The sequence below is a fragment of the Choloepus didactylus genome, chromosome 6 (assembly GCF_015220235.1).
Source record: "Choloepus didactylus isolate mChoDid1 chromosome 6, mChoDid1.pri, whole genome shotgun sequence".
Classification (NCBI taxonomy): Eukaryota; Metazoa; Chordata; class Mammalia; order Pilosa; family Megalonychidae; genus Choloepus; species Choloepus didactylus.
Window position 1 is genome coordinate 46,621,836 of NC_051312.1, and position 15,297 is coordinate 46,637,132.

Genomic DNA, 15,297 nt, shown 5'->3' on the forward strand with positions numbered 1-15,297 from the left:
TTTTTTTGGTTGCATTGTATCCCTGTATCCAAAAAGGACTTGAGTTTATTAGGGGTAAAATACCAAACATTCTAGATGTACAGACACTAAATGCATAATGATTTTGTAAATCATATTTAATCACAATTCTGATCTAACATAGATATGAAAAAATGATCTAATATTTTATACTAGCATACCAGGATCTTACGTCTTGACTTTTTTCCTATGACTTACTTCACCAACTTAAAATTTATATAATGTGAAATCAATCCCAGCAACTGCTGAACTATATATAGAAACTAAATTTTAAAACACAACACAACAACAAATCCTGAGTACCACAGCTGTGTAAAAGTAATTACACAGCTATTCAATCTTCGACCCAACTACTTGGCCCACCGTAATATTTAAAGGTAAGTCAAAACAACCATTTGATAGAATACTACTTTAAGTAACATTCCATGTGTCTCAACTGCACAAAATTATCTTGGAATTATCCTGATGGTGAAATCTTTATTCAAATGATCACCTGTAATAAGAAGCAGATAAGCCAGATGTAAGTGCTTTGCAGTATGTTCTCTTTACTTAATTTCCTTCTCCATATCTACCCTTGAACACTTAGCAAATACCCTTAAGATTCAGATTAAGGTAACGCAATACCTTCTTCCTGAAGCCTTTCTTGAAACACAAACACTCATCACTCACCTTCCAAGCAGAGTTGAGCGGTCAGTATTCTCAGAGTAGCCCCTATTTTCACCTAGTTAGCACCCATTATATTATATTGCAATTATCAGTTTATCCATCTGACTTAACCATGAGATCTGAAACAAAGTGCCCAGGATATAGAGTTAGTGTTCAATAAATGTTGGTTGATTGAATTAATTCAAAATGTCTCCATTCTCCACAATTTAAAAATCTGTATTATATTAATTGTGCTCACTGTTTTAACACATCAGAAACATCAATTCTTTAACTCAGAAATAAGAGACTGTCATCACAATACGTAATAAAATAAAATTAAAATAAGAGCTACCACCTACTGAGCCATTACTATGCTCCAGTTTAATAAATGCTCTAGTTACAATAGCTCATTTAATCACAGCATTATCTTCTCAATTTGCAGTTAAGAAAACTGAAGCTCAGAGGGACCAGGTAATTGGCCCAAGGTCACACAGATAGGGGGTAGGAGAAGGAATAAGGAAATAGACTACCCTTCAGAAAAAAGGTCTAAAAAAAACGCATACCCACTTAAACCTCCTAAGCATTTCTTGTTAATTTCTAACCACATTACCAAGGTGACTTGGTCTCAGTAACAAATCAAATACAAGACCTCACTTTTCAATTTAAGAGAAAATCCTAAATTGAAATCCCAGAGTTCCAGGTCATTACATCTATTTCCTTAAAATGTTTTTGCCATCTATGCTATACCTTTACTCAGAGATTTCAAAAATCCATCTAAATTTCTCATCCTTCTATGAGACAAAGCCACACTGAAAACTCCTCTAGACATAGCATACTCATCCACTAATGAATGCATGGAATACTGTTTTGGGGGCTCTTCTAAATTATCTTCAATAATTTAACATATGATACTTTAAGTTTTCAAACCACCCCTATGACTCACACCCATAGCAATGGACTTAGAAACATGAAGATCATGGAACTCAAAGCAGGAATTTTAAAACAGCTATTTTAAATATGTCATGGCTCTAAAGGGAAGTATGAATATAAAAAGAGACATGTAAAGAATTTTTTAAATGGAACTTCCTAAACTGAAAAATATATTATCTGAGATAAAAAAAAAATTACTGGGTGGACTTAAACAGAAGATTAGATGAAGAAGAAGACATCAGGGGGAGAGAAGCTAAGATGGCGGCTAGGTGAGAAAGGGCAAAAAAACACCTCCGTGAAAAACACGAGATAAAAACCAGAAAGTGACCCAGAATACCAGTTACAGCGATGTGCCAGCTGGACGAGGTCTGCTAGTTCCATAGGGGCCGTACACTTGGTGAAACCAGGAGTCTGCATTCTGAAACGAGTGCGTAAGCTGGCTGGAAGACCCACAGCCGTGCAGCGGTCTGGGGAAGCCAGGGTTTGGCGTTTGGAGACCGATCAAAAAAAAAAAAAAGGGAAAAACCCAGGAGCGGCTGCAGTTGCGATAGTGAAAACCACGCAGTAAAACACAGCAAGAAGGGGCTGGGCCGGCCTCTCGTTGTCTGGCCTGGAAAATAGCCCACTGCAGATACTCTTCGGGCCAGGGGAACAGAGGGGAGAGCTGGAAGCAGAAAGAAACCCCACGGCTAGCAGCCAGCTCCCCAGAGGGCTGGATAAACTCCTGCCCGGGGCGGTGCCCACAGCCCAAAGCCCTGCCAGTTGTCCCGGAGCTGGGAAGGAGGAACTGTGCAAGGACGGGGGTGTAGAGACTCCCTGTTCGGCCATCTCTGCAACAGGCTGAAAGCGCCCGGGCACAGCCCAGCGGCCCGGAGCTTCCCTTGAGGGACGGCGCACACTGGTGACGTAGCACGGCATTCCCTCAGCAGAGGTCCTGGAGGATTGCGGGTGGGCAGGGGGACCCACTCGGAGAACCCAGGGACACCACGCCAAGTCCAGTGGTTTGTGGCACAGCGAGAGAGAGGGTTTGGGGCTGAAATGAAATGAAGGCTTAGACTCTTGCAGCCGCCTTGAACCTCCAGGAACCTGGGGGATTTCGATATTAAAGCTGTCCTTCCTTCTGGGCCACCCGTACACACGCCCCACATTCAGGGCGGACGGCTCCAGCAACACACCTAAACTGAGTTCTCCAACTGAACACCACAAGAATCATTTCCCCACACACCGCGGGGACAAGGTGGGGAACTGACTTGAGGGGTATAGGTGACGCACAGATGCCATCTGCTGGTTAGTTAGAGAAAGTGTACGCCACCAAACTGTTTCTGAAAAATTAGATAGGTATTTTTTTTTTACAACTTGAAAGAACCCTATCAAGCAAAACAAATGCCAAGAGGCCAAAAACAACAGAAAATCTTAATGCATATGATAAAATCAGAAGATATGGAGAATCCAACTCCAAACATACAAATCAAGATATCAGAAGAGACACAGTACTTGGCACAATTAATCAAAGCACTACAATAGAGTAACGAAAACATGGCAAAGGATTTAAAGGACATCAAGAAGACCATGGCCCAGGATATAAGTGACATAAAGAAGACCCTTGAAGAGCATAAAGAAGACATTGCAAGAGTAAATAAAAAATAGAAGATCTTATGGAAATAAAAGAAACTGTTGGCCAAATTAAAAAGACTCTGGATATTCACAACACAAGACTAGAGGAAGCTGAACAACGTCTCAGTGTCCTAGAAGTCCACAGAACAGAAAATGAAAGAACAAAAGAAAGAATGGAGAAAAAAATCAAAAAAAATCGAAATGGATCTCAGGGATACAACAGATAAAATAAAACGTCCAAACTTAAGACTCACTGGTGTCCCAGAAGGGGAAGAGAAGGGTAAAGGTCTAGAAAGGGTATTCAAACAAATTGTTGGGGAAAACTTCCCCAACCTTCTACACAATATAAATACACAAAGCATAAATGCCCAGTGAACTCCAAATGGAATAAATCCAAATAAACCCACTCCGAGACATATTCTGATCAGACTCTCAAATACTGAAGAGAAGGAGCAAGTTCTGAAAGCAGCAAGAGAAAAGCAATTCACCACATATAAAGGAAACAACATAAGACTAAGTTGTGACTACTCAGCGGCCACCATGGAGGAGAGAAGGCAGTGGCATGACATATTTAAAATCCTCAGAGAGAAAAATTTCCAACAAAGAATACTTTATCCAGCAAAACTCTCCTTCAAATTTGAGGGAGAGCTTAAATTTTTCAGACAAACAAATGCTGAGAGAGTCTGCCAATAAAAGACCCGCCCTGCTTCAGATACTAAAGGGAGCCCTACCAACAGAGAAACAAAGAAAGGAGAAAGAGATATAGAAAATTTTAACAGACATACATGGTACCTTACATCCCAAATCACCAGGACACTCATTTTTCTCTAGTAATCACGGATCTTTTTCCAGAAGGGACCATAAGCTGGGACATAAAACAAGCCGCAAGAAATTTAAAAAAAATAAAAAATAAAAAATTGAATATACTCAAAGCACATTCTCCAACCACAATGGAATACAAATAGAAGTCAATAATTTTTGAACTGTAACTCCACTATTTACTTCCTACATGATATAAAGTACACAAACTCTAATGAGAAATCAGTGGTTTTGAACTCAATGTAAAATACGTAATTTAAGACAACTATATAAAGGTGGGGGAATGGAGGAGTATAGGAACATAGTTTATGTGTCCTATTGAAGTGAAGGCGGTATCAAAGAAAAACAAGATTGTTATGGATTTAAAAGGTTAATTTTAAGCCCCACAGTAAACACAAACAAATTATTAGAGAATATAACCATAGAGATGAAAAGTAGAGTACGGGTTAAGAGAAATGGGGGAAGGGGTAACAAGGAGTTAAGAAATGAGTGTAGGGTTGCTGTTTGAGGTGAAGGGAAATTTCTGGTAATGGATGGTGGGAAAGAGCACTACAACATTCTAAATGTGATTAATCCCACTAATGGAAGGCTAGGGAGGGAGTGGAATGGGAAGATTTAGGCTGTATATATGTTTCCACAACTGGAAAAAAAAAAAAAAAAAAAGACAGTCTAAATAGATGACAATTGAATGCCAAGAATGAACTTGGATGGGATTGGAGGATAGAGGACAGGTGGCTCAAAGGGACACAGTTGAGACATAAGGAAAAGGAAATATAGAATGTAAGCTTTGTATCATTGTTGAATCTCATGTACTTCTTAGCTGCGCTTAATGGGATTGCATAAAAGAATGTTCTTGTTCATGTGAAGTGTATACGTGAATTATAGTGTATGTTCAAGGATGTGTGCAGCTAGCTCTCATATGTTCAGAAGACAGAGCAATAGATGATGGATGAGAGGGAGGGAGGGAAAGAAATAAGTGATGTGACAGCATGTTAAAGTTAGTGGATTGAGCTATCGGGGGAGGGGGTCAGGGTATGATGGAATTCTGTGTATGGGGTTAGTATTGTTTTTGCAACTGTTCCTATAAATTTGAATTTATTTCAAAATAAAAAAAAAAGTCAGTAGCTGGGACTTGAAGTAATGTATATGTAACTAGAAGGAAAGAAAGGAATTTAAGGAATAAAGGAGTGTGTAGCAAATTACATGACCCATAAGAAAATATGTGGCCTGAATTAACAGTAGAGTTTATAATATTAGAAATATAATTATAATCAACTGCATTGAAGATACGACAATAATGCAATCTAGGACCATGAAGCTTAGGAAGAGTAGTTACTTTAGGTTACTTGTTTTTCATAATCATTTGCTTTGTCTTGTTTGAAATATGTTGCTTTTTGGTTTTTGTGGGATGATTTTCATTTTCTGATAAAGTTAAAAATAAAAAGAAATAAAACAAAAAACAGTTAAAAAAAAAAAAAAAAGAAGAAGAAGAAGAAGAAGAAGAAGAAATCAGTAAACTTGAAGACACAGCAAGAGAAACAATGTAAACAGGAACACCTAAGGAAAAAATACCAGCTAAAGAAAATGAACAAAGGCACAATGACATATGGGACAACTTCAAATAGTCATACATGTAACTGAGGTCAAACAGAAGAAATAATGAACAAAATTTTTCCAAATTTATAAAATTATAAACCTACAGATCCAAGAAGCTCCCCAAATCCCAAAACTAAGAAACTAACAACAAAAAATCAATATAATTAAATGGCTAAAAACAATATAAACATGATTTAACTGCTAAAAACTAGTGATAGAAAAAGATTAAACACAACCAGAGAAAAGACACGTATATAAAGTGGAACAAAGATAAAAATGCCCCCCAAAAATATTATCAGCCTATAATTCTACATCAAACTATAATATCATTTAAAAATGACAATAATAAAGACTTTTTTCAAACAAACAAAAGCTGAGAGGATTCACTCCAACAGGCCTGCACTACAAGAAATATTAAAGGAAGTTCTTTCAGGTTATACAAAAATAGAACCAGATACAAACTGATCTACGCAACTAAAGAAAAAGAAATGATAAATATGTAGATAAATATTAAAGACTTTCATTTTTAAAGTTTCTTTAATAAATAACTGTTTAAGCCAAAAACAATAATAGCTCAAATGATAGGAAGGGGGAAATGAAACATACTATAGTGAGGTTCTTACACTATACTTGAAGTTGTATATTTTAAGGTAAGTTATGATAAAATGAATATTGTAAACTATAAAACAACAATTAATAATGTAAAGCAAAGATACACAGGTAATAAGACAAAATGGAATAAAAAATTAATCCAAAAAGCAGGAAGAAAAAAAAGCAAATAATACATGAGACAAACAGGAAACAAATAGCAACATTTAAGCACAACTATACTAATAATTACATTAAATATAAACTGGCAAAACACTCAAATTAAAAGACAAAAATTGTCAAACTACTGTTCTCTCTGCTGGGAAATGCTCTTCCATTCAGATCTACTCATGGCTAATTCCTTTATTTTACTGAAACCTACACTCAAATGTCACCTCAACAGAGAGGCATTCCCTGACCATTCAATTTAAAATTGTTCATACCTCACCTACTCTCCTCAGTATCTCTCTATCACCACAGAATGCCTTACATTTCTTTAGACCATTTCCAATCTTTTGACATATATTTGTTTATTACCTCTCTCCCCCTACTTGAACATAATCTTAATGTCTAAAGAAAAGCATTACAAGACACATAGCAAGTGTTCAAAAAAATTGGTTGAATGAACAATGAAGTTAATTACATATGGTTTTATTGTATACACTGATTATTGCCAAGTGAATAAGAAACTATACAATTTAAAGAGCATAAACATACTAATACTTTTCTCTCTATATTTAGCATGCTTTATTTTAGAAAAAATAAAATATATTGAGAGCAAGTTGGAGGTTAAAATATGGGAATGTATAAAACAGTGCATCTTGTGGTAGACAATCTCTGTGATTAACCGCACAAATATTAGAAATCTCTTTCATGAACCAGAACAAATGTATGACACTATAACTAGAAACTAATAATAGAGGCATATATAAGGAAAATATATACCGATTGCAAACTATGTACTACAGTTAGTAGTATTTTAACATTCTTTCATCAACAGTAAGTAACAAATGTACTATACCAATACTATGAGTCAATAATGGAGGGGGTTGTTAGGGTTATGGGAGGATCTGAGTTTTCTTTTTCTTTCTTTCTTTTTTCTTTTCTTTTTTTTCATTTCTTTCCTGGAGTAATGAAAAGGTTCTAAAAATTAATTGTGGTGATGGATGCACAGTATGTGATGGTACCGTGGGCAACTGAGTGTGCACTTCAATGACTGTATGGTATGTGAACAATCTCAGGGGACTGATGGTTTGATGGGTTCAGCCCTCTACCATAGGTCTTACCCTTGGGAAGACGGTTGCTGCAAAGGAGAGGCTAGGCCTCCCTATAACTGTGCCTAAGAGCCTCCTCCCGAATGCCTCTTTGTTGCTCAGATGTGGCCCTGTCTCTCTAGCTAAGCCAACTTGAAAGGTGAAATCAACTGCCCTCCCCACTACGTGGGATCAGACACCCAGAGGAGTGAATCTCCCTGGCAACGTGGAATATGACTCCCGGGGAGGAATGTAGACCTGGCATTGTGGGACGGAGAACATCTTCTTGACCAAAAGGGGGATGTCAAAGGAAATGAAATAAGCTTCAGTGGCAGAGAGATTCCAAAAGGAGCCGAGAGGTCACTCTGGTGGGCACTCTTACGCACAATTTAGACAACCCTTTTTAGGTTCTAAAGAATTGGGGTAGCTGGCGGTGGATACCTGAAACTATCAAACTACAACCCAGAACCCATGAATCTCGAAGACAATTGTATAAAAATGTAGCTTATGAGGGGTGACAATGGGATTGGGAAAGCCATAAGGACCACACTCCACTTTGTCTAGTTTATGGATGGATGAGTAGAAAAATAGGGGAAGGAAACAAACAAACAGACAAAGTACCCAGTGTTCTTTTTTACTTCAATTGCTCTTTTTCACTTTAATTATTATTCTTGTTATTTTTGGGTGTGTGCTAATGAAGGTGTCAGGGATTGATTTAGGTGATGAATGTACAACTATGTAATGGTACTGTGAACAACTGAATGTACGATTTTTTTTGTATGACTGCGTGGTATGTGAATATATCACAATAAAATGAAGATTAAAAAAAAAAAGGAAAAAAAAATTCAACAAAATACTTGCAAATCGAATCCAAAGACAGATGAAAAAAATCATACATCATGACCAAGTAGGGTTCATTCCAGGCATGCAAGGATGGTTCAACATAAGAAAATCAATCAATGTAACACAATGCATTAACAAATCAAAAGGGAAAAATCATCTCAATAGATGCTGAAAAAGTGTTTGCCAAAATCCAGCATCCATTTTTTATAAAAACACTTCTAAAGTCAGGAATTGAAGGAAACTTCCTCAATATGATAAAGGGCATATATGAAAAACCCACAGTCAGCATAGTACTCAATGGTGAGAGGCTGAAAGCCTTCCCTCTGAAATCAGAAGACAAGGATGCCCACTGTCACCAGTGTTATTCAACACTGTGCTAGAAGTGCTAGCCAGAGCAATCCAGTAAGACAAAGAAATAAAAGGCATCCAAATTGGAAAGGAATAAGTGAACTGTCATTATTTGCAGATGATATGATCTTATATCTGGAAAATCCTGAGAAATTGACAACACAGCTACTTGAGCTAATAAGCAAATTTAGCAAAGTAGTGGGATAAAAGATTAATGCACATAAGTCAGTAATGTTCCTATACACCAGAAATGACCTAACTGAAGTCACACTCAAGAAAAAGGTTCCATTCTCAATAGCAACTAAAAAAATCAAGTACCTAGGAAAAAACTTAACCAAGGATGTAAAAGACCTATACATAGAAAACTACATAACTTTGCTAAAAGAAATAGAAGAGGACCTAAAAAGATGGAGAAATATTCCGTGTTCATGGATAGGAAGGCTAAATGTCTTTAAGATGTCAATTCTACCCAAACTCATCTACAGATTCAATGCAATTCCAATCATAATGCCAACAGCCTAACTTTGCCGACTTGGAAAAGCTACTTTATCAAATTTACTTGGAAGGGAAGGATGCCTCGAATTGCGAAAATCATTCTAAAAAAGAAAAATGAAGTAGGAGGATTTACACTCCCTGACTTGGAAGCTTATTACAAAGCCACAGTAGTCAAAACAGCATAGTACTGCCATAAAGATAAGACATATTGATCGATGGAATCAAATTGAGAATTCAGAGATAGATCCCCAGGATCTATGGTCAGCTGATCTTTGATAAGGCCACCAAAACCAGTGAACTGGGACATAACAGTCTATTAAACAAATGGGGCTGGGAGAGCTGGATATCCATATCCAAAAGAATGAAAGAGGACCCCTACTTCACACTCTACACAAAAACTAACTCAAAATTAAAGACCTCAATATAAGAGACAGTACCACAAAACTCTTAGAAGATAATGTTGAGAAACATCTTCAAGACCTTGTATTAGGAATTCACTTCTTAGACCTTATATCCAAAGCACAAGCAACAAAAGAAAAAATAAATGGGAGCTTCTCAAACTTAAAAGCTTCTATACCTCCAAGGAATTTGTCAAAAAGGTGAAAAGGCAGCCAATTCAATGAGAAAAAATATTTGGAAACCATGCAAGATTTATATCCTGCATATATAAAGAAATCTTACAACTCAACAACAATAGTACAGACAGCCCAGTTATAAAATAGGCAAAAGATATGAAAAGACATTTCTCTGAAGAGGAAATATAAATGGCCAAAAAACACACGAAAAAATGTTCAGCTTCACTAGCTATTAGGGAGGATGAAAATTAAGACCACAATGAGATATCATCTCACACCAGTTAGACTGGCTGCCATTAAACAAACAGGGAACTACAAATGCTGGAGAGGATATGGAGAAATTGGAACTCTCATTCATTCTTGGTGAGACTCTATAATGGTACAGCCACTCTGGAAGACAGCCTGGCAGTTCCTTAGAAAACTAGAAATAGAGTTACTTCAATCCAGCAATTTCACTTCTCAGTATATAACCAGAAGAACTGAAAGCAGTGACACGAACAGGTATTTGCAAACCATTGTTCATAGCAGCATTATTCACAATTGCCAAGAGATGGAAACAATTCAAATTTCCTTCAACAGATGAGTAGATAAACAAAATGTGGTATATACACACTATGGAATACTACGTGGCAGTAAGAAGTCACAAGGTCGTGAAACATAACGACATGGATGCAACTTGAAGACGTAATGCTGAGTGAAATAAGCCAGACACAAAAGGAGACACATTGTATGTTACCACTAAGGTGAACTCTGTGAAAAATGTAAAATAAGTGGTATATATTGTAGAACGTAGGGAACCTAGCAATAGACAGCAAATAGTGAAGGGGGAACAATAATCTAATAAGAACAGGTAAGTTATGCAGGGTAAACTTAATGTTACGGGAATGCGCAGTAACAACTATGGTTTGTTAATTTTTGGGGGGTATGGTAAGAACAAGTTGGCAGCAATGCAGCTATTTTAGATTATTTGTTTTTCTTATTCCTTTATTTGGTTATAGTTTGTTAATTTTATTGGGGTATGGTAGGAACATGCTGGAAGCAATGTTTTGGTTTTGTTTGACATGTTATTTTTTTATTGTTTGTTTTTAAATTTTTTGATAAATAAATTTAAAAAAAACTACTTCTGAATCATAAAAAGAAAGAAAGAAAGAAAGAAAATAATCATAAAATCTTGTTGAAAGCAAGACAATGTCTCCTTTATCCCTCACTGTATCTAAAGAGTCTTTTAACACGTGGGAGGCACTCACTAAATATGCTGACTGATTAGGAAACTACTCATTTTAATGATATGCTGATTAGAACAAACAAATGAACAATAGCAACAAAAACTCCTTAACAACCAACACATTATGATACTTAAAATCTTTCACTATCAGAAAATTCCAAAGAGTTAATAGTCCCTTATCTTATATCCTCTTTATTATCCCCTCAAAAATACCAAGAACTGTTTCATTTACACATACTCCCTAATTTATCTACATATGTCTATGCTACATTGGCAACAGTAAAGGATAAAAAGAATTTTTCTTCAAGACAGTTTTCTTTTTACCAACTTATTGCTGTGACTACAGTAAGCTAGAGCTCTGTACAAATGGGATGTATGTGGCTACAGAGCATCTGAGGCCTATTAACCGCTTTTATCTGGCTGTACACAGTGAAGGTAATCATAACAGGCCTAGGACTCCTCTGACTCTGTTCTTTATGCCCTCTATCATATCTCCTACCTACAGGGACTTAAGTTCTAAGGCCAGCTCTGTGTATCAAGTCCTTAATGTCAGGGAGTGAGAGAGAGAAGAATTCCAGGGACAAATAAGTCTAGAAAATGCAAAGTTCCATGTCAGAAAAAAGTTTGATGTGGAGACATATCAGATATGGAAGAATGTCAGTATATATTATACACATACACCTGCACATGCTATGACAGAATAGTATTTCATTTCTACATGAGAACTTTTTGTTAAAGGCAAAGATGTCCCCTAAAGGAATTGCAACATCTTGTATCACAATCTTATGAGGTTCCCACTAAAATTAATATGCCTAATAGGATGCCAATTGTTATCACTATTGTTAAATAACATTGTTCTAAAAAGTACTAGTCAATGCAATTAAATGAAAAGTAAATGAGTATTGAAAACAGTGGCATGTGTGTGTATTTCTTATTGGCAGATGATATGATTTTTTAGCCTAAAAGAACCCAAAAGGATCAACTGGAAAACAATTTAAACAATAAAGTGGTTGGATACAAAATGAATGATAAAAACACTAAAGCAATAGGTTTACTATTTTTAATAACCTATTAAAATGTACAATGGAAGAAAAAATTATATTTACAATAGTAACAATAACAAAAAGTTTAAATTCCTCAATAAACATACAAGATCTAAGCAAACTAACTTTAAAATAGTACTGAGGGGCATACAAAGACTTTGAATGGAATGAACTACCATGATCTCAGAAAAAGAATTAATATTATAACATAAATTCTCTCTATATCCATCTACACATTTAATAAGATCATTCTTGGTGTAACACAGCAGATTCTTGGAAAAACATACAGGCAAGAAAAACCATGTGAATCTTGCAAAGAAGAAACAGAGGAAAGAAGGGGGAAAAGGTAAGCTGGTTGGATAAGAATGACTAGATCTATAATATAAATATGTTTTTGGACACAATCTTGGAAGGGATCTCAGTGCCTGGGGTATAGAGTAAGAAAAAGATTTTTTGCTGAATATCCTTTTGTATCTTCTGAATCTGATCCACATCAATGTATTATTTATTTAAAAAGAAGAAAAGGATTAAGAAATAAATATTGTAGAATTATAGCATTAAAAATTTTTTATCCTAGTGCATGAACAGACAAATGGAACACAATAGCTGGGAATATGTTGGAATATTCTATGAAAGGTGATGGGATATCTAGATAGCCTTGCCATTTGAAAGAAAAATTAACTTGAATCTCTACTCACTAATTATAACAAAATATATTTCAGTTGTGACTTAAAAAAAAAGTAATAAGTAATCATAAAAAATAAAGTGCTAAAATACTAGAAATGGAAAACTTAATTTTTTTTGTACTCCTGGGATAAAGAACAGTTTTCAAGACATAATTTTACAAAAACAGCCATCAAAGAAAAGATACATTAATTTGACCAGATTTTTAAAATTAATACTTTTTTGCAAGATAAAAGAAAAATTCCATAAAACAAAGTCAAAAGACAAATGAAAATCTTGGGAAATTATTGTAGTGACAGTTTCACAGGTATATACATGATATTGTTATACACTTTGAATATATGAGATTTTTACATCAATTATATCTCAATAAAGCTATTTAATTTTTTTAAGAAGCTGGGAAATATTTACAACATGACAAGAAAGGGGCTAATTCCTTTAAGTTATAATAATGTAAATAAGAAAAAATGACCAATAAACCAATAGAAAAAGAGTTAAGGACATTAACTGACAGCTCACAAAAAAAGGACAAACAACTTTTAAAAGCAAATAGCTTTAAGACCTATAAAACATTCACCCTCACTCTTAAAGATAAATGAAAATCAAAGCTACATTAGATTAGCAAAACTTAAAAACTTTAACAGACAGAATTGGTGAGACTGGAGGAAATCTGCATTCCATACACAGACTGTGGGAAATCAATTTGGCATCATCTAACACAGTTACAAATGGACATACCATGTAACCTAGAAATGCAGGCAATTCAACCACAGTAAAAGAATATTCAATGCAGCATTATGTAACACAACAAAATACTGGAAATAATCCAAATATCCATCAAAAAGGGACTCGTTTTTATACAACTGTATATGTTTTGTATGACTGCGTGGTATGTGAATATATCTCAATAAAATGATGATAAAAAAAAAAAAAAGGGACTCGTTAAATGCACCTTGATATGTATATTTAATGGACTGACTCCTGAGTCTTTAAAAAGAAAATCTATTTACCGTTATGCCTGATTCCCAAGATAATACTGTTATATGAGAAATGGCAAGATACAGAAAAATGTTTACTTCACAAATGTTACCAGATGGGCTTAATAAAAAAGGAGAGTTTTATTTAATGTATTTGCATATGCAATGAATATCTGTAGACTGATAAAAAAAAATGTGGGTTTCTTTTGCCTTTGGGGAGAGTAATAAGAATACTGGGGGAGACGAGAAAAACTTACTTTTCACTTTTTTTTTTTTACTGCTTTAAATTTTTTACCACATACATGTATTACCTGTTCAAAGACATTTTTTAATCATTTGGGGAATCTAGTAAAATATGCACATTTCATATTTAGGGATGAAATGACATTTCTGGGATTTGCTTCAAAATAACACAGAAGGAGCTAAAGTGGATGGGGATATTGGAAGAAATGAGACTAGCCAAAAATTGATGACTGTTGAAGCTGGATAATGGGTACATGGGGGGTTCATTTTACTATCTTGCCTACTTTTATGTAGGTTTACATTTTTCCTCAATAAAAGTTAAATTAATAAACACATTTCAAACTAGAAAAAGATTCTGATTCAATAGGTCTATGGTGGAGTCCAGCAATCTGTAAGCATACAAGCTGCCAAGGCCACTCAGATTCACAGCAGAATCTGAGACCCAGTGACGTAGTCTCAACAAAAGCCCTAGGCAAGTACAAGTCCTATGAATCCAGGACCCTCAAAACTGAAATAAACAAAATAAGGTTTCAGTGGCTAAGAGATTTCAAGTGCAGTCAAGAGGCTGTCCTGGATGTTACTCCTATTCAAGCTTCAGCTAGATATCGCAAATGGCCACAGTATGATAAGCCCAGGTCAGCAGTAGTCCCGAAAACCCTAAAGAATATTAAGTTTATTGTTCAGAAACTTAAATCCTCCAGAGAGCACCTATGCCAGCTAAGTCCCAAAACCCAGAGGCAACAGCCTCTTCAGGAACATCAACCAGTTGCATCCCCATTTCCCAAAAAGTCGACACCCCTTTTCAACATGAACAAGTTAGGGTGGTCACTGCCTAAACATCCCTGAAGATCAGGAAAATGATTAAACTAGAGGAAGGGGTAGCAACAGACAATATAGAATTTAACAAAGGATTACAAATACTTAATCTCTATATAATTTTCTTTGTCTTAGTTGCCAGGGTATTAGAATAACCAGAAGGAAAGAACTGAAATGGTGAAACTGTAACCCATAACATTCTTGCAAATGTCCTATGTATCTACTTGTTAAATCATACTTTGAAAGTTATCACCTTTTTGCATATATGTTATATTTCACAATAAGGAATAACTGAAACTGTGGAACTGTAGCCCATAATTCTTTGAAATTTGCTCTCTAACTACTGGTGAAACTGCACTTGGAAGGTCATCACCTCTATGCAAGTATGTTATATTCCACAGTAAAAACAAACAGAAAACTGAAATAACAGTATGAAGTCCTAGGGAACAGAATGCATACCACTCTAGGTCAATCCCTTGTTAATTTAACAATCCATGTTAAATTAAGATGCTATGTGAACAGTAGTTAGGATCAAGAAATTAAAGAAACTGCTGCAAAGTCTTAATCCTGCTGTTCCTACCTTTC

The 15,297-nt window shown here is 35.5% G+C and overlaps 1 protein-coding gene across 9 annotated transcripts in view; it reads right to left on the reverse strand.

Moving 5' to 3' along the window:
- Positions 1 to 15,297, reverse strand: part of HIPK3 (homeodomain interacting protein kinase 3) — a 147,258-nt gene that overhangs the window by 109,512 nt on the left and 22,449 nt on the right. The window contains exon 1 of one of the 9 annotated variants that reach the window (XM_037838939.1): positions 688 to 814. The exons of 7 other annotated variants lie outside the window; for them this stretch is intronic. The gene's annotated coding sequence lies outside the window, so the exon portion shown is untranslated. Of the gene's footprint in view, positions 1 to 428; positions 512 to 687; positions 815 to 15,297 lie in introns of those variants that run through there. One more of the 9 variants, XM_037838937.1, reaches the window with a different exon arrangement.